Raw genomic sequence first — 20,771 nt, forward strand, 5'->3', positions numbered from 1 at the left:
AAACCCGGTTTTCTGGTAAAGGGTCTTTCCAAATTTTACCCTCCTATCAAAATTGTTAAAGTCTTCAAAAATAGTGTTGCCACACAGGATGGTAGAGTATGGAATGTCCGCAGGGTTGCTAAATATTGCAATCCTGAAAATGTACATTATTCTCCTTCTTCTACTCAGGACTGTTGCCAAAGGACACATGATGCTTTTCCCGTTTTACCTTCTCCCAGTTCTGTTCATCTAGATTCCTCAGTTGCCTCCAGGGTTAAAGTTTCCAATAGGCAAAAGTGTGTTCCCAGCAGGTATCTGGATTAATTTTGTTTTTTTTTTGGGGTAAGATGTGTTGCATTTTGTTGTACATTTATTTCTGCCTTGTTTTCCCTGTCTGAATCTGCTGCCTGGAATGTATGATGCGTGCCTGCATCTTACATCCTGGGTTCCAGATTCCAGACCAACTGATGTATGAGATCTCTACTTGAACCTGTTAAGATGTGCTGTGCTTCAACTCCATTTGATCAATAAACCCTTTTTCATGGAAATCAATTTATGCATCTTTGGATCTTTTTAAGAGCCATGAACAGATCTCTCCTAGACAGCTTGTTATTGTCAGTACGTGTCTCAGACCTTGAAGGTTTCTCAGTTTTCATCCACTCATCTAACTCTCCCAACTCACGAACAGCCTCAACCACTTCTGCTAAAGTATTACCAGTTTGATTTATCAACAAAGTCATCATCACTTGCTTGTATGCGGGAGAAGCGGTACGAAAAATTCTATTCTGCACTGATGCGTTCAATACTCCATCCATCAGTTTGTGTGCATGATCTAGAAAAATAGAAGTCTTCATCACTTCTTCCTTCAATCTCTCAAAATATAACAAGGTTTCTTATTCATCTGCCAATCTGACTCTGTCGGATATTTGTGGCTACATCCAACTACATCCAACTGTAACAAACGAATTTGATCACCACTAGTATAATTCCTAAACTGCTCCTGCACTGTAGAATCTGAACTAAGTGTACAGACCTTTACTGCATCTCCGTGATCTAGCATTGCACCAATACCGCCTAGATCAAACAATCGAACCATCCAAGTAAGTAGAGATTCCCCAGGTTTCTACCGACACCGTTCTGAAATATCATTAGTCTCCTGCTGAATAAAATCTTTCATGCTATCCATTGAAACTCCCTGTGGATAATTCGGACCAACTTGAATTTTTCGACGAATAATAGGTTGCGCTTGAACCACTTTACACCCCACTGATTCATTCTGTTTCTCAATCTGAACGAAGTGATACCAAAGGGGATGATGGATGGAGTGTTTGAGCCAATCAAACACTTACTCCCAGTCAACTGATCTGTGTTTAATCTATCATAGCAGTTCAGGCTGGACTGTTCCCATGAGGCACAGGGTCAGACTGATTTGCATATGGCCATGTCTGAACTAGGGTAGTGGAGTGAGCTAAAGAATGATGATGGATTAAACCCAGATCAGTTGACTGGGGGTGAGTGTTTGATTTGCTCAAACGCTCCGTCCATCATCCCCTTTGGTATCTCAATCTGAACGGGCTCCTCAACCTTGTTCTCATCTCCGCTATATTCGGAGAGCTCTGAAGAATCCCAGATATTTCCATCCCATGTTTCAGGATCCCAATCAATTCCAGCCTTCGAAATAGATAAACATACTTTCCTCGTGTTAACTCTTCCTATGTTTATACTTAGCAATCCGTATTGAGGCTTTTTTGGTTACAGTTTGATACGTTTCTAGCTTATCCATCAATAGTTTATTCTGACAAGTTAATATTGTAGAAGTAGTCTTACTCTCAACACACAGTTTTTCTAATTCCTCACATTCACACTGCAACGTCATGCATAATTCGATAAGCATTTAGGAGAATCCTACTCCTCATTCCTAAAGTAGGGAGTTCTTCTCCTTTCTTCATAGGCGCTTTTTGCAAGCACGCAACCACTTGAGCTGGTCCAGCATCAGCCAAACACACACTTCAATTTACACTCAACCCAGCACAATTAGCCCACTCGTGGGCCATTTCCCATCGGAAATTTGAGTTATTAGTTGAGAGTCAGCTTTTGATTTTCTGGAAAACAATCTCCTTCCCCCTAATTCCACCCCTTCGATCCTGTGAGTCATGATGCTAAGATGTATTAAAATCTGCTTTTCACAAAAAGGACAGATTTTTAACCCAATTCTCCCCTGGGACGAGGTATAACCGGCACTCCCCCAAGTCGAGAAAAAATTATCATTCCAAACTAATGGAGTATACCTTTTGCACAGCACTTCCTACGGCAGGCAAACTCTTAACACACCCAAAGGCAAGGCAAGAAAACAAATTCAAATGTATGGGATGTGACGCATATACAAATCTATTGACATATTTCTCTAACAATATGTAGGCCGAATAATTTTATTATGGCGGACTTCCAACTAGCAAATTAACGATTGAAATACACAATCAAAAAAAAATCTATACTACTATTATAAAGAGAGAGCAGACACCTTTTGGCAAGGTAAACTCGGGAACTACAGCGCCAATCCACACACCCAATACAGCGTTGGAAAGTGCAGTTGCAGCAGAAGGACATAGGCTATGCAGACGCCCCCCATATACATTTAAAAGGTAAAAGAACCGTGCCCGCAAAGTAGTCCCTTGTGGGCGTGTCTGCATTGTGCTGTGGGTGTGTGCTGGGGGCGTGACAATCGCTGGGGGCATTCCGTCACGAGTGTTGTTTTTTCTTCCCAAGTTCTATACATTCCTGCTCTCTTTAAATAGTAATTCAGTGGAGGTCTCATTCTCTTAGAACCACCCCAAGCACAGTTATGGGCAAAAATACAACTAAAAGGCCCTGCAAAGCATTATGGGATAAGATTAGCATAATTTTTAGCGTTCATGAAAGGCTTTCAATGTTTTTGAATTTTACTCATCAGGGACATCTTGGGACGACGAGGTGAACTGCAGCTTGATGTATAATATTTTAAATGCTTATTGCATATGCCTCATCAGGGACATCTAGGGACGACGAGGTGAAATGCAGCTTGATGTGTAATATTTTAAATGCTATTGCATTTGCCTCATCAGGGACATCTAGGGACCACGAGGTGAACTGCAGCTTGATGTATACTATTTTAAATGCTACTGCATTTGCCTCATCAGGGACAACTAGGGACGACGAGGTGAACTGCAGCTCTTTGTAGAATTATTTGGATACTATAATATTCACTTCCCACTGCTAATCTCGTCCCATAATGCTTTGCAGGGGCTTGATCTCAAAATCATCACCTCTCTCACTGCTTGCTGGAAGCTAATTTCACTTTTGTGAAATGACTATATGCATTTTAGCATGTAGAAATACTTGTTATTTTACGTTGAATATATGAGGTTTCTGTTTTAATAATTGGAAATCTGACGGAACGAAATATTGCGGATTTATTGTACCAAGTTCGTGCCAATTCCGCCCACCCCTACTTTAAATGCCCCTGCACCCCATAATCATAACCCAGCCTTACTCTATAAAATACCCCAACACCCTTAAATACTAACCCATCTTAACCCTATAAATATACCCTGTACCCCAAAACCCAAACCTATCCCTAAACCCTATAAATACCCCTGTACCTCAAAACCCAAACCTACCCCTGAACCCTAAAAATACCCCTGTACCCCAAAACCCAAACCTACCCTTGAACCCTAAAATACCACTGTACCCCAAAACCCAAACCTAGCCCATAACCCTAAAATACCCCTGTACCCCAAAACCCAAACCTACCCCTGAACCCTAAAAATACCCCTGTACCCCAAAACCCAAACCTAGCCCAGAACCCTAAAATACCCCTGTATCCCAAAACCCAAACCTAGCCCTGAACCCTTAAAATACCCCTGTACCCCAAAACCCAAACCTACCCCTGAACCCTAAAAATACCCCTGTACCCCAAGACCCAAACCTACCCCTGAACCCTAAATTACCACTCTACCCCAACCCCAAACCTAGCCCATAACCCTTAAAATACCCCTGTATTCCAAAACCCAAACCTAGCCCTGAACCCTTAAAATACCCCTGTACCCCAAAACCCAAACCTACCCCTGAACCCTAAAAATACCCCTGTACCCCAAATTCAAACCTACCCCTGAACCCTAAAAATACCCCTGTACCCCAAACCCCAAAACTACCCCTGAACCCTAAAATACCACTGTACCCCAAACCCAAACCTAGCCCATAACCCTTAAAATACCCCTGTACCCCAAAACCCAAACCTACCCCTGAACCCTAAAAATACCCCTATACCCCAAAACCCAAACCTAGCCCAGAACCCTAAAATACCCTGGTATCCCAAAACCCAAACCTAGCCCTGAACCCTAAAAATACACCTGTACCCCAAAACCCAAACCTAGCCCTGAACCCTTAAAATACCCCTGTACCCCAAAACCCAAACCTACCCCTGAACCCTAAAAATACCCCTATACCCCAAAACCCAAACCTAGCCCTAAACCGTAAAAATACCCCTGTACCCCAGAACCCAAAACTATATCTGAACCCTTAAAATACCCAAACACCCCAAAACATATACCTGGGTACCCCAAAACATATACCCCTATACCCATACTTGCCTTATCCAAACATTTGAAAAAAACATGCTTTTATCATTCATGCATTTACAACGAATTTCGTTGTAAATGTATGCGTGGTAAAAGCATATAAAATGTAATGCCATGCGTTATAATGGCATTGCGGAGTCATGGTACTTTCGTAATAAAAATATGCGGAGTGATGGTGTGCGGAAAGAAAGATGCGGAATAATGGGTGTTTACCCTCCCCCGTAAGTACATTGGTGGCACGGCGACCCACATCTCCAGCAACATACTCATATTTTTTCACCACCAATTGGAAAAATGCACAGGTCTCCCTCATTGATGCCCAGCACCGACATACACTTTTAGACACACCTCCCACCACAAGCTCTAGAATTACGAACTTTAGAGATGGGGAGCTACGCTCGAATCTTGGCATCAGCTCAACATCCTGTGATTCCAGACAAATCGCTTTGTCTCCCCGTGCCTACCACAAATGAATGTGTTCTTCTGTAATGTAAATTGTGCTCATGCCATGTTGTCGAGTTCACGCTATATAATATTGCAAGGAATGAAGTGGAGAAGTGTGGCTCACTGGTTAGAGGAGGCAGACCTGGAAGCAGAGGTCAGCCCGGGACCAGGGTTCAATTCCCAGCTTGACGGGGTCTTGAGTCCTAAAATGTCCATGGACTCGACAATTCTCGCTCCGGTGCCTACTCAATTCACGGGTTCACACTCTGCAACTCTGGGCAATAGCTTGCTTAATCTCCACAACGGCCCCTCACGGTGGGATGCCTGGCTTTCACCTTGTGGATACCCTGCTGGGGTTATCTCACAGGGGAATACCAGGACGGGTTCCCTAAGCAAGCGCTTAGAGACCGGTTGTTGATTTGTGCCATATAAATTCCTGTACATTTACATTTACATTTTACATTTAAAAGGAAAATAAAGTAGGGAAACTCGAGTTCACACACTACTGAACGCGCACTCTTAAGTGCATCAACAGTGCACTGTGAATCGGAGCATTTCACAGGCCTGTCTCAGATAAGAAATGCTATCAAAACGAAATCCTACGAAACAATATACTACTGGCCGGCAGCAATTCATACCCGGACAAGGTCGGGACGGGCTGCTAGTATATATATATATTTTTTTCTCCTCTTCACCTCGGAACAGCCGCCGCGCTCCAGAACAAAGGGGGCGTCGTGTAAGTAAGGACAGCCCAGGTACGATCCGCAATATCAAATTTCTCTCACTCCAACAAGTAAGGGTTCACGACGCTGTGTGCTGGCCAAAAACTTTATTGGGACAGCTGGAAAGGACACGTTTCGCCGGCCACAGCCGGCTTGTTCACAAGTGGTGAACAAGCCGGCTGTGCCGGCAAAACGCGTCCTTTCCAGCTATCCCAATAAAGTTTTTGTCCAGCACACAGCGTCGTGAATCCTTACTTGTTGGAGTGAGGGAAATTTGATATTATATATATATCTATACCAATATAATAATGATAGAGCCCAAACTTTTGAGGCGGGTAATCTCAGGAACCACAGCACCAATCACAACACCCAATACAGCATTGGAAAGGGCAGTTGCAGCAGAAGGACATAGGCCATGCAGACGCCCACCATATACATTTAAAAGGGAAAAGAACCGTGCCAGCAAAGTAGTCCCTTGTGGGCGTGTCTGCGTTGTGCTGTGGGCGTGACAAACGCTGGGAGCGTGTGGTACGTTCCGCCCTTCATGCCATGTCTCATATCGTGTGCTGTGGGCGTGTGCTGGGGGCGTAGGCGTGTGCGGGTTGCGGGATTACGGGAAAAAAAGTGAGCGTTGTGCCCAATATTTCATTGTTTTTTCTTCCCAGGTTCTGTACATTCCAGCTCTGGGTGTGCTTGCCCTGCGCTCCCAGTGACGTGCACCTGCTTTACTGTATTGAGGTCAGGCATGGCGCTATTCCCAAGGGCCGGAAGGAGCACAAACAGGGGCCATTGTGCAGGAAATATAATCTCGCCTTAACTTTCGGTGACGCCTGAAGCGCACACTGGAGATTTTCCACTTCTGTCGCGCACAGGCCTCGCGCCACGCACATCCGGACACAAGGCCTGCCTCCACGGAAATACCAAGAAAGGGACTATCCCTCCCCCGGGAATATGTGATGAATATCTGCAAACCAACATCCCGCATACCATCACTCCACAATTTTTATAACACGGGACTATTACTCCGCAAAGACATCATTTCTAAAACTTTTACAACGCATATGACTTTATCACACATGCCATTAAAATGCAAATGCATGTGTGGTAAAGTCATATGCATTGTAAAAGTACATTATTACAACATCAAATATATGTTTGTATATATGTGTATATATCTATACTACTATAATAAAGGAAGAACTTTCAGCCTTTGAGGCGGGTAAACTCGGGAACCACAGCGCCAATCCACACACCCGATACACCGTTGGAATCGTCAGGGTGTGTAGATGGTTATAGGCTATATACTTTGTTTTTAAAAACGTTATTTAAAAAATTTACAGTAAAAAAATAAAGTAGTCCCTCCAAAGTAGCGCCGGCCGCGACGTGCGTGCTTACGTCAGGAGAGCGGGGAGGAGCGGTGTCCAGGAGCGCGACGAGGAGCGGCGGACATGGCGCGGGGGAGGAGCGGTGATGTGAGGAGCAGTGGATAGGCCAGCGGCGGTGCGAGCAGCGGACAGGCGGGAGGAGCGGCGGCTGAGGTAAGGGGACCCATGTCGGGGCAAGCGAGGGTCGGGGCAGGCGGGGGTCAGGGCAGGCGGGGGATGGGCCGGGCGGGGGCCTTGGCTGCTGGACAATGTCGGGGTGGGCGGGGGTCGGGGAAGCCTGTTGCTACCGGACAAGGTCGGGACGGGCTGCTATACTAATATAATAAAGAGAGAGCCCAAACCTTTGAGGCGGGTAATCTCAGGAACCACAGCACCAATCACAACACCCAATACAGCGTTGGAAAGTTTCAGCAGAAGGACATAGGCTATGCAGACGCTCACCATATACATTTAAAAGGTAAAAGAACCGTGCCAGCAAAGTAGTCCCTTATGGGCGTGTCTGCGTTGTGCTGTGGGCGTGTGCTGAGGGCGTGAAAACGCTGGGGGCGTGTGGTACGTTCCGCCCTTCATGCCATGTCTCATATTGTGTGCTGTGGGCGTGTGCTTGGGGCGTGGGTGTGTGCGGGGCGCGGGGTTACGGAAAAAAAAGCAAGCGTTGTGCCCAATATTTCACTGTTTTTTCTTACCAGGTTCTGTACATTCGAGCTCCGGGTGTCCACCCTGCTCCCTTTGAAAATACCCTTAAACCCCATAATCATAACCCACCTTTATTCCTTAAAATACCCCAACACCCTTAAACACTAACCCATCTTAACCCTATAAATATACTCTGTACCCCAAAACCCAAACCTATTCCTAAACCCTAAAAATACCCCTGTACCCCAAAACCCAAACTTAGCCCTGAACCCTTTAAATACCCCTGTACCTCAAAACCCAAACCTACCCCTGAACCCTAAAAATATCCCTGTACCCCACAACCCAAACCTACCCCTGAACCCTAAAATACCCCTGTACCCCAAAACCCAAACCAAGCCCTGAACGCTTAAAATACCCCTGTACCCCAAAACCCAAACCTACCCCTGAACCCTAAAAATACCCCTGTACCCCAAAACCCAAACCTATTCCTAAACCCTAAAAATACCCCTGTACCCCAAAACCCAAACCTAGCCCTGAACCTTATAAATACCCCTGTACCTCAAAACCCAAACCTACCCCTGAACCCTAAAAATACCCCTGTACCCCAACACCCAAACCTACTTCTGAGCCCTCAAATACCCCTGTACCCCAAAACCCAAACCTACCCCTGAACCCTAAAATATCCCTGTACCCCAAAACCCAAACCTACCCCTTCACCCCTAAAATACCCCTGTACCCCAAAATCCAAACTTCCCCCTGAACCCTAAAAATACCCCTGTACCCCAAAACCGAAACCTAGCCCTGAACCATAAAAATAACGCTGTACCCCAAAACCCAAAACTACCCCTTAACCCTAAAATACCCCTGTACCCCAAACCCCAAACCTAGCCCTGAACTCTAAAAATACCCCTGTACCCCAAAACCCAAACCTAGCCCTGAACCCTTAAAATACCCCTGTACCCCAAAACCCAAACCTACCCCTGAACCCTAAAAATACCCCTATACCCCAAAACCCAAACCTAGCCCTGAACCCTAAAAATACCCCTGGATCCCAAAACCCATACCTATTCCTAAACCCTAAAACTACCCCTGTACCCCATAACCCAAAACTATATCTGAACCCTTAAAATACCCAAACACTCCAAAACATATACCTCAGTACCCCAAAACATACACACCTATACCCATACTTACCTTATCCAAACATTTTAAAAAAACATGCTTTTACCATTCATGCATTTACAACGAATTTCGTTGTAAATGTATGCGAGGTAAAAACATATAAAATGTAATGCCATGCTTTATAATGGCATTGCGGAGTCATGGTACTTTCGTAATGAAAGTATGTGGAGTGACGGTATGCGGAAAGAAAGTTGCGAAATAATGGGTGCTTACCCTCCCCCGGTAAGTACATTGGTTGCCCACATTTCCAGCAACATACTCATATTTTTTCACCACCGATTTGAAAAATGCACAGGTCTCTCTCATTGATGGCCAGCACCGACAAACACTTTTAGACACACCTCCCGCCACAAGATCTAGAATTGCGAACTTTAGAGCTGGGGGGCTACGTTCAAATCTCGGCATCAGCTCAAAATCCTGCGATTCCAGGCAAATCGCTTTGTCTTCCCGTGCCTACCACAAATGAATGTGTTCTTCTGTAATGTAATTTGTGCTCATGCCATGTTGTCGAGTTCGCGCTATATACTATTGCAAGGAAAAATAAAGTAGGGAAACTCGAGTTCACACACTACAGAACGCGCACTCTTAAGTGCATCAGCAGTGCACTGTGAATCGGAGAGTTTCACAGGCCTGCCACAGATAAGAAATGCTATCAAAACAAAATCCTACAAAAGAATATACTACTGGCCGGCAGCAATTCATACCCGGACAACGTTTGGACGGGCTGCTAGTATATATATATTCCAGGTACTTCGTTGTATCCCTCGCTGTAGTCAGGATAAAAAACGAACCGGACCCAGTCAGGTCATTTTGCCAGATATATATTTGTGCATTTCTCTCTCCGCCATGACGCGTTTCAGGCCCTTGAGCCCTTGATCACAATATATATATATATACACACATTTTTTTAATTTAATTAAAACATTTATTCTTTCAAATTGCATTAATTATATTATTTGTATTTATTATTTTTCTTTTATTACCCTAAAAACTAATCCCACCCTGCTCCCTTTAAATACCCCAGGACCCCATAATCATAACCCACCCTTACTCCTTAAAATACCCCAACACCCTTAAACACTAACCCATCTCAACCCTATAAATATACCCTGTACCCCAAAACCCAAACCTATCCCTAAACCCTAAAAATACCCATGTACCCCAAAACCCAAACCTAGCCCTGAACCCTATAAATACTCCTGTACCTCAAAACCCAAACCTACCCCTGAACCCTAAAATACCCCTGTACCCCGAAACCCAAACCTAGCCCTGAACCCTAAAAATACCCCTGTACCCCAAAATCCCAAACCTACCCCTGAACTCTAAAATACCCCAAAACCCAAACCTAGCCCTGACGCCTTAAAATACCCCTGTACCCCAAAACCCAAACCTACCCCTGAACCCTAAAAATACCCCTGTACCCCAAAACCCAAACCTAGCCCTAAACCCTAAAAATAACCATGTACCCCAAAACCCAAACCTAGCCTTGAACCCTATAAATACCCCTGTACCTCAAAACCCAAACCTACCCCTGAACCCTAAAAATACCCCTGTACCCCAAAACCCAAACCTAGCCCTGAACCCCAAAAATACCCCTGTACCCCAAAACCCAAACCTACCCCTGAACCCTAAAATACCCCCAAAACCCAAACCTAGCCCTGAACCCTTAAAATACCCCTGTACCCCAAAACCTAAACCTACGCCTGAACCCTAAAAATACCCCTATACCCCAAAACCCAAACCTAGCCCTGAACCCTAAAAATACCCCTGGACCCCAAAACCCATACCTATTCCTAAACCCTAAAACTACCCCTGTACCCCATAACCCAAAACTATATCTGAACCCTTAAAATACCCAAACACTCCAAAACATATACCTCAGTACCCCAAAACATACACCCCTATACCCATACTTACCTTATCCAAACATTTAAAAAAAACATGCTTTTACCATTCATGCATTTACAACGAATTTCGTTGTAAATGTATGCAAGGTAAAAACATATAAAATGTAATGCCATGCTTTACAATGGCATTGCGGAGTCATGGTACTTTCGTAATGAAAGTATGTGGAGTGACGGTATGCGGAAAGAAAGTTGCGAAATAATGGGTGCTTACCCTCCCCCGGTAAGTACATTGGTTGCCCACATTTCCAGCAACATACTCATATTTTTTCACCACCGATTTGAAAAATGCACAGGTCTCTCTCATTGATGGCCAGCACCGACATACACTTTTAGACACACCTCCCGCCACAAGATCTAGAATTGCGAACTTTAGAGCTGGGGGGCTACGTTCAAATCTCGGCATCAGCTCAAAATCCTGCGATTCCAGGCAAATCGCTTTGTCTCCCCGTGCCTACCACAAATGAATGTGTTCTTCTGTAATGTAATTTGTGCTCATGCCATGTTGTCGAGTTCGCGCTATATACTATTGCAAGGAAAAATAAAGTAGGGAAACTCGAGTTCACACACTACAGAACGCGCACTCTTAAGTGCATCAGCAGTGCACTGTGAATCGGAGCGTTTCACAGGCCTGCCACAGATAAGAAATGCTATCAAAACAAAATCCTACAAAAGAATATACTACTGGCCGGCAGCAATTCATACCCGGACAACGTTTGGACGGGCTGCTAGTATATATATATTCCAGGTACTTCGTTGTATCCCTCGCTGTAGTCAGGATAAAAAACGAACCGGACCCAGTCAGGTCATTTTGCCAGATATTTATTTGTGCATTTCTCTCTCTGCCATGACACGTTTCGGGCCCTTGAGCCCTTGATCACAATATATATATATATATATATATATATACACACATTTTTTAAATTTAATTAAAACATTTATTCTTTTAAATTGCATTAATTATATTATTTGTATTTATTATTTTCTTTTATTACCCTTTACACCCTAAAAACTAATCCCACCCTGCTCCCTTTAAATACCCCTGCACCCCATAATCATAACCCACCCTTACTCCTTAAAATACCCCAACACCCTTAAACACTAACCCATCTCAACCCTATAAATATACCCTGTACCCCAAAACCCAAACCTATCCCTAAACCCTGAAATACCCCTGTACCCCAAAACCCAAACCTAGCCCTGAACCCTATAAACACCCCTGTACCTCAAAACCCAAACCTACCCATGAACTCTAAAAATTCCCCTGTACTCCAAAACTCAAACCTTGCCCTGAACACTAAAAATACCCCTGTACCCCAAAACCCAAACCTACCCCTGAACTCTAAAATACCCCAAAACCCAAACCTAGCCCTGAAGCCTTAAAATACCCCTGTACCCCAAAACCCAAACCTACCCCTGAACCCTAAAAATACCCCTGTACCCCAAACCCCAAACCTACTCCTGAACCCTAAAATACCCCTGTACCCCAAAACCCAAACCTACCCCTGAACCCTAAAATATCCCTGTACCCCAAAACCCAAACCTACCCCTTCACCCCTAAAATACCCCTGTACCCCAAAATCCAAACTTCCCCCTGAACCCTAAAAATACCCCTGTACCCCAAAACTGAAACCTAGCCCTGAACCATAAAAATAACCCTGTACCCCAAAACCCAAACCTACCTCTGAACCCTAAAATACCCCTGTACCCCAAACCCCAAACCTAGCCCTGAACTCTAAAAATACCCCTGTACCCCAAAACACAAACCTACCCCTGAACTCTAAAAATACCCCTGTACCCCAAAACCCAAACCTAGCCCTGAACGCTAAAAATAACCCTGTACCCCAAAACCCAAACCTACCCCTGAACCCTAAAATACCCCTGTACCACAAAACCCAAACCTGGCCATGAATCCTAAAAATACCCCTGTACCCCAAAACCCAAACCTAGCCCTGAACCCTTAAAATACCCCTGTACCCCAAAATCCAAACCTACCCCCGAACCCTAAAAATACCCCTATACCCCAAAACCCAAACCTAGCCCTGAACCCTAAAAATACCCCTCCACCCCAAAACCCATACCTATCCCTTATCCCTAAAACTACTCCTGTACCCCATAACCCAAATCTATATCTGAACCCTTAAAATACCCAAACACCCCAAAACATATACCTCAGTTCCCCAAAACATATACCCCTAAATATGCTTTTACTATTCATGCATTTACAATGAATTTCGTTGTAAATGTATGCGTGGTAAAAGCATATAAAATGTAATGCCATGCTTTATAATGGCATTGCGGAGTCATGGTACTTTCGTAATTAACCCTTTCGATGCTGATGACGAGCTCAGCTCGTCATGATGCACAGTTGAGCTGTGCTGATGACGAGCTGAGCTCGTCATGAATAAAGAAGAGGTGCAATTTCCAGCACAGGGGGGGAAAACACCTAGCAGCCAAGGTGTTAAAGTATGCGAAGTGATGGTATGCGGAAAGAAGGTTGCGGAATAATGGGTGTTTACCCTCCCCCGGTAAGTACATTGGTGGCACGGCGGCCCACATCTCCAGCAACGTACTCATATTTTTTCATCAACCCATTTGAAAAATGCACAGGTCTCTCTCATTGATGGCCAGCACCGACATACACTTTTAGACACACCTCCTGCCACAAGTTCTAGAATTGCGAAATTTAGAGCTGGGGAGCTACGTTCCAATCTCGGCATCAGCTCAACATCCTGTGATTCCAGGCAAATCGCTTTGTCTCCCCGTGCCTACCACAAATGAATGCGTTCTTCTGTAATGTAAATTGTGCTCATGCCATGTTGTCAAGTTTGCGCTATATAATATTGCAAGGAAAAATAAAGTAGGGAAACTCGAGTTCACACACGACTGAACGTGCACTCTTAAGTGCATCAGCAGTGCACTGTGAATCGAAGCGTTTCACAGGCCTGTCACAGATAAGAAATGCTATCAAAACAAAATCCTACAAAACAATATACTACTGGCTGGCAGCAATTCATACCCGGTCAACGTCGGGACGGGCTGCTAGTATATATATATTCCAGGAACTTCGTTGTATCCCTCGCTGTAGTCAGGATAAAAAACGAACCGGACCCAGTCAGGTCATTTTGCCAGATATATATTTGTGCATTTCTCTCTCCGCCATGACGCGTTTCAGGCCCTTGAGCCCTTGATCACAATATATATATATATATATACACACATTTTTTTAATTTAATTAAAACATTTATTCTTTCAAATTGCATTAATTATATTATTTGTATTTATTATTTTCTTTTATTACCCTAAAAACTAATCCCACCCTGCTCCCTTTAAATACCCCTGGACCTCATAATCATAACCCACCCTTACTCCTTAAAATACCCCAACACCCTTAAACACTAACCCATCTCAACCCTATAAATATACCCTGTACCCCAAAACCCAAACCTATCCCTAAACCCTAAAAATAAACATGTACCCCAAAACCCAAACCTAGCCCTGAACCCTATAAATACTCCTGTACCTCAAAACCCAAACCTACCCCTGAACCCTAAAAATACCCCTGTACCCCGAAACCCTACCCCTGAACTCTAAAATACCCCAAAACCCAAACCTAGCCCTGACGCCTTAAAATACCCCTGTACGCCAAAACCCAAACCTTCCCCTGAACCCTAAAAATACCCCTGTACCCCAAAACCCAAACCTAGCCCTAAACCCTAAAAATAACCATGTACCCCAAAACCCAAACCTAGCCCTGAACCCTATAAATACCCCTATACCTCAAAACCCAAACCTACCCCTGAACCCTAAAAATACCCCTGTACCCCAAAACCCAAACATAGCCCTAAACCCTAAAAATAACCATGTACACCAAAACCCAAACCTAGCCCTGAACCCTATAAATACCCCTGTACCTCAAAACCCAAACCTACCCCTGAACCCTAAAAATACCCCTGTACTCCAAAACCCAAACCTAGCACTGAACCCCAAAAATACCCCTGTACCCCAAAACCCAAACCTACCCCTGAACCCTAAAATACCCCCAAAACCCAAACCTAGCCCTGAACCCTTAAAATACCCCTGTACCCCAAAACCCAAACCTACCCCCTGAACCCTACAAATACCCCTGTACCCCAAAACCCAAACCTAGCACTGAACCCTAAAAATAACCCTGTATCCCAAAACCTAAACCTACCCCTGAACCCTAAAATACCCCTGTACCACAAAACCCAAACCTAGCCCTGAATCCTAAAAATACCCTTGTACCCCAAAACCCAAACCTACCCCTGAACTCTAAAACACCCCAAAACCCAAACCTAGCCCTGAAGCCTTAAAATACCCCTGTACCCCAAAACTTAAACCTACCCCTGAACCCCAAAAATACCCCTGTACCCCAAAACCCAAACCTAGCCCTAAACACTAAAAATAACCATGTACCCCAAAACCCAAACCTAGCCCTGAACCCTATAAATACCCCTGTACCTCAAAACCCAAACCTACCCCTGAACCCTCAAAATACCCCTGTACCCCAAAACCCAAACATAGCCCGGTACCCCAAAAAAACCCCTGTACCCCAAAACCCAAACCTACCCTGAACCCTAAAATACCCCCAAAACCCAAACCTCGCCCTGAACCCTTAAAATACCCCTGTACCCCAAAACCCAAACCTACCCCTGAACCCTAAAAATACCCCTGTATCCCAAAACCCAAACCTTGCCCTGAACCCTAAAAATAACCCTGTATCCCAAAACCTAAACCTACCCCTGAACCCCCTGTACCACAAAACCCAAACCTAGCCCTGAATCCTAAAAATACCCCTGTACCCCAAAACCCAAACCTGGCCCAGAACCCTTAAAATACCCCTGTACCCCAAACACAAACCTACCCCGAACCCTAAAAATACCCCTATACCCCAAAACCCAAACCTAGCCCTGAACCCTAAAAATACCCCTGTACCCCAAAACCCATACCTATCCCTTATCCCTAAAACTATCCCTGTACCCCATAAACCAAAACTGTATCTGAACCCTTAAAATACCCAAACACCCCAAAACATATACCTCAGTACCCCAAAACATATACCCCTATACCCATACTTAACTTATCCAAACATTAAAAAAAACATGCTTTTACCATTCATGTATTTACAACTTTCGTTGTAAATGTATGCATGGTAAACGCATATAAAATGTAATGCCATGCTTTATAATGGCATTGCGGAGTCATGGTACTTTCGTAATGAAAGTATGCGAAGTGATGGTATGCGGAAAGAAAGTTGTGGAATAATGGGTGTTTACCCTCCCCCGGTAAGTACATTGGTGGCACGGCGGCCCACATCTCCAGCAACATACTCATATTTTTTCACCACCCATTTGAAAAATGCACAGGTCTTTCTTATTGATGGCCAGCACCGACATACACTTTTAGACACACCTCCCGCCGCAAGTTCTAGAATTGCGAAATTTAGAGCTGGGGAGCTACATTCCAATCTTGGCATCAGCTCAACATCCTGTGATTCCAGGCAAATCGCTTTGTCTCCCCGTGCCTACCACAAATGAATGTGTTCTTCTGTAATGTAAATTGTGCTCATGCCATGTTGTCAAGTTCGCGCTATATAATATTGCAAGGAAAAATAAAGTAGGGAAACTCGAGTTCACACACTACTGAACGCGCACTCTTAAGTGCATCAGCAGTGCACTGTGAATCGGAGCATTTCACAGGCCTGTCACAATAAGAAATGCTATCAAAACAAAATCCTACAAAACAATATACTACTGGCCGGCAGCAATTCATACCCGGACAACGTCGGGGTGGGCTGTTAGTATATATATATATTAATGGAAAAAATAGCAAAGAAAGAAAAGAATCAGGTATAAGATCAAAAAGAGTTAGTAGGATCACCTCACCAATCAAGTGCACATCAGCCAGGCCAAGACCTCGATCGAGACACAAAGTTCCCACCAGCCCGCAGCAGCAAGTCTGCTTTACAGTGAATGTCCGCCAGACCAGTAGAAACCCTCTCTTTAATACTAATTCAAACATAGTGAAGCTTCTAGCAAGCCTCGCCCCTTATTCTCATGAGTGTTGTACAAGTCTGCACCAAGGTCGCAGCATCGGTTGATCAGGCCTTTGCTATGGCTCTGAGACGAACCATGTACATTCCTTTGATAAGAACCGTTTTTCTCTAGTCTGTAAAGTGTGAAAAACAGGAGAAGAAAAAGGCGACAGCCAAGAAAATGGAGCTGATCATGCAAACGCAGTTCTATGCGTAAAGATGCAGAATTAGTACGCTAGATAATATGAGATCACATTCAAGCCAACAGCAAGCACTGCCTTAAAGCAAGATAAAGTGGAAAAGCAAGAATAATAAGAAAGTAAGTCAAAGTCGATAATAAATCCTACTGCCCTACTTCTTACTAGGCAGGCATGTGTAACACAGTTCTACATTATATAAAAATACGCTAAATAAGCCTAAAATGGTGGTGGTCGATGGTCATCACAGGCACTTGACCACATGAGTGGCACATTCAGTACACATGGGTGTTGCTGTGGGTGTTCCCACTCAACGTACACACTAGCCCTGGTATGTTACCGGGGATGGGAACTAGAGGCACAGGGCGCTAGGAGCTAGCCGATTCAGAAAAGGGGGTGGTGATGAACAGAGTGTCTGAATTAAACAGACCACTCTTACCCAGTCCAAAGATCAGGGCTTGATCCATCACCGTTATTTAGCTCACTGCACCATGCCAGCTCAGAACCTGGCTATATGCAAATTAGTCTGTCCCTGGCCCAGTGCATCATGGGAACAGGGCAGACCAAACTACCAAGCCAATTCTTCACCGGAACGGAGACAAGCTTCCGGGGACCGGTTTCTGGCATTTCAGCCGTCGTCGGCCTGGCTTGCTTGAATCCTGATGGTGCAGTGAGCAAGGGACTCATGTCTGAGTATACGCTGCCACACCTATAGTGGCCAAAAACAATTCATAAAAGGGGGTGGTGACGAACAAAGTGTCTGAATTAAGCAGACCACTCTTACCCAGTCCAAAGATCAGGGCTTGATCCATCACCGTTATTTAGCTCACTGCACCATCCATAGGAGCTAGCCAGCCTTCAACACGAAATATTAAACACAAAAGACACACAATTGATGGATGGAATGCAGAACCAATCAAAACATTCACCCCCAGTCAAGAGATCTCGGTTAAATCCATCATTCTTTTGCTCATCATGCCATTCCAGTTTAGACCTGGCCATATGCAAATAAGTCTTGACCCTGTGCCTCATGGGAACAGTCCAACCCGAACTGCCAAGCCAGGTCCTCCCAAACAAGCACCCTAGGACCAGTTTGGGGGTTTCACCCCTCTTCAGCCAGGATAACTTGAATCCAGTGGCAGAGTGGCACAGTGAGCCTGGGACCCACGTCTGAGCATACCCAGCGCATTTAGGGTGAGAAAGCAAAAGACACACAATTGATGGACGGAATGCGGAACTAATCAAAACATTCACCTTCAGTCAAGTGGGGCTGCTCTCCTAGTGAGGTGAGCTACAGGTGCTTAGAGGTGCGTGATTGGTGGGGGCATCTTACAAAAAGTTTAGGACTGGCCTCACACACCACCTGGTGTCATGCTTCATCATAGGCCGTCCTCACCCTCTTAAAACTCGTTTGATAGAGGGCGAGCATACCCCAGACGGCAGGGATGCACACTGAAGGGATGATCATTTCCCTACTCACCGCCCACTTCTTTTAACACCATACAGTTGGCCAGTTTATTAAAATTAGTCTTTAAGACTACTGTAATGGTTTTTAGATCACTTTCACTGCCCACGGGCACCCACTCAGTTTAAAAGTGCATCCCTGTTGTCAGGTGTATGCCTGCCTTCTATCATACCAAGGGGCTGATTTACATCTTCTGGCGCTTCTCTGCAATTCAGCAGGGATGCGCCAGAACAGATGCGTCATGCAATCCCCCCTTGCGCCACCAAGGATGCGTCACATTTACAAAGCGGCACACCATGGTGCCAGGAGGGGCATATGCGTGACACATCTTGTGGCGTACGGGTGACGCATTGCTGGAGTCCCGTCGCAAGTGCGATGCAGCTCCTGCAATGCACAGGGGCCGCCATACTTAATGTGGTGCATCACTCCTTATGCCTGCTTCAAGTTGGCGTAAGGATTTGACGCAGCAACGTCGTATAACTGACTCAGTGAAATCTTGTAGATTTCACTGCGTCAGTTTTACTGGGTTTTCCTGCAAGGGGAACGCCCATCCTGCGACAGAACGCCCACATGAAACCTGATGCAGGTTTCATGTGGCGCAGGGCTTTACAACGTGACGCATCTGCCTAAATGCGTCACGTTGTAAATAAGTCGCAATGTGGCGCATGGTTTACGCCACCGCTGTGTCACAAAAGTAAAGCAACGCGGCGTAAAAGTGTTGCAAGGGACTTGTAAATCTGCCCCCGAGTTTTAAGCGGGTGAGGGTGGCCTATGATGAAGCATGACACCATGTGGTGTGTGAGGCCAGTTCTTCGCTCTTTGAAAGATGCCCCCACCAATCACGCACCCCTTAGCACCTGTAGATCACCTCACTAGGAGCAGCCCCACTTGTGTTTAATAAATGTTACCACGCAACATCTATGTATTCTGATGCGTTTCCAGATTTACAAAAATCTGTAAACCTGGAAATGCGTCAGAATACTACGCCACCGACGTAGCGAGGCGCAATAAGGAGAAATGGTAACATTTTTACTTTTTTTCCTCTTTCTTTGGGTGCTACATACTGTAGCACACAGGTAGAGGAAATCGTCTCTTTTAATTTTTTTTTATTGTTTTTGTGCTGGAAAAGTTCTCCTTCATGCACAGAAGCAATCTCCCTGCGACGCAGGCATGCTTGCACCATGGGGCAAGGGTGACTGTGTGGCCAACGGCAGCCAGTTGTGCCCCAGCATAGGGGAATGGAGAGGGATGCGTCATATTGTTGCAAATGTGACGCAGTCCTGTGCTTTGAAAGTGCTGCAGCGTGGCGCAGCCAGAGGGCTTGCAGTGCTGCGCTGCAGCACTTTCTTGTAAATAAGGCCCTTTATACTTACAAGTTGCTCAAAACTAACTCAAGTCAGTGCGATGCCTATTAATTTTGAAGTAAAGCCCTTTCAACCAGCATTTGTAGACAAGGCTTTGAGTCAAAAATAAAACCTTGTTGCAGCAGGTTTTAACTTTATTTCCCCCAAATTCTTAAATGTTTCATGTGTGCTGCCCAGTACAGCACACATGTAATGTTGACAAGTTCAAAAGTATGTCATGGCATAGTTTTTTGGACTGAAGGGATACACTTCAAGAAAAAACCTATGCTAGACATCATGCACACACACTAGGCGTGGCTCTAGGCGGCCTGTTTGACAACCAGCGCAAGGAGAGCCGCAGCAGCCCCATTTCTTTGTAGACAGGGCTCTGCGCTGTTTCCCCATGGAATAAAGTTGCTGCACTTCATTGCCCAGCTTGTTGATACATCTGTTCATAGCTGTCTGATGGAGGCACCACACTGCTTTTCAGTACGCTGTCTTGATACATTGAATTTATATAGTCCTTACTACCTCTTATGAAGCTTTGAAAAATACAGAACACTGCAATTGCATTTATATAGTGCTTAATACGTCAGACGCGTTGATGTGCTTTACGGCGAGTAGCACGCTATCCAGAACCCAAAAGGGATACTTGGGGAATTAGTATAGGGAAATATTAAATTTATTTGAGCGGTGCACATGCGAGTGTTATTTGGATTGAAAAAGGATAATTAAGTGATAGAAGAGGGAAGGGTTTGCATTTTTATAGCACTTGTTACCGCTGATGAGGCATCAGATCATTTTTCAGTGAGTAGCACTATACTCCGGACCCTAAAACAGCAA

This window comes from Lissotriton vulgaris, chromosome 8 (assembly GCF_964263255.1).
Source record: "Lissotriton vulgaris chromosome 8, aLisVul1.2, whole genome shotgun sequence".
Taxonomy (NCBI): Eukaryota; Metazoa; Chordata; class Amphibia; order Caudata; family Salamandridae; genus Lissotriton; species Lissotriton vulgaris.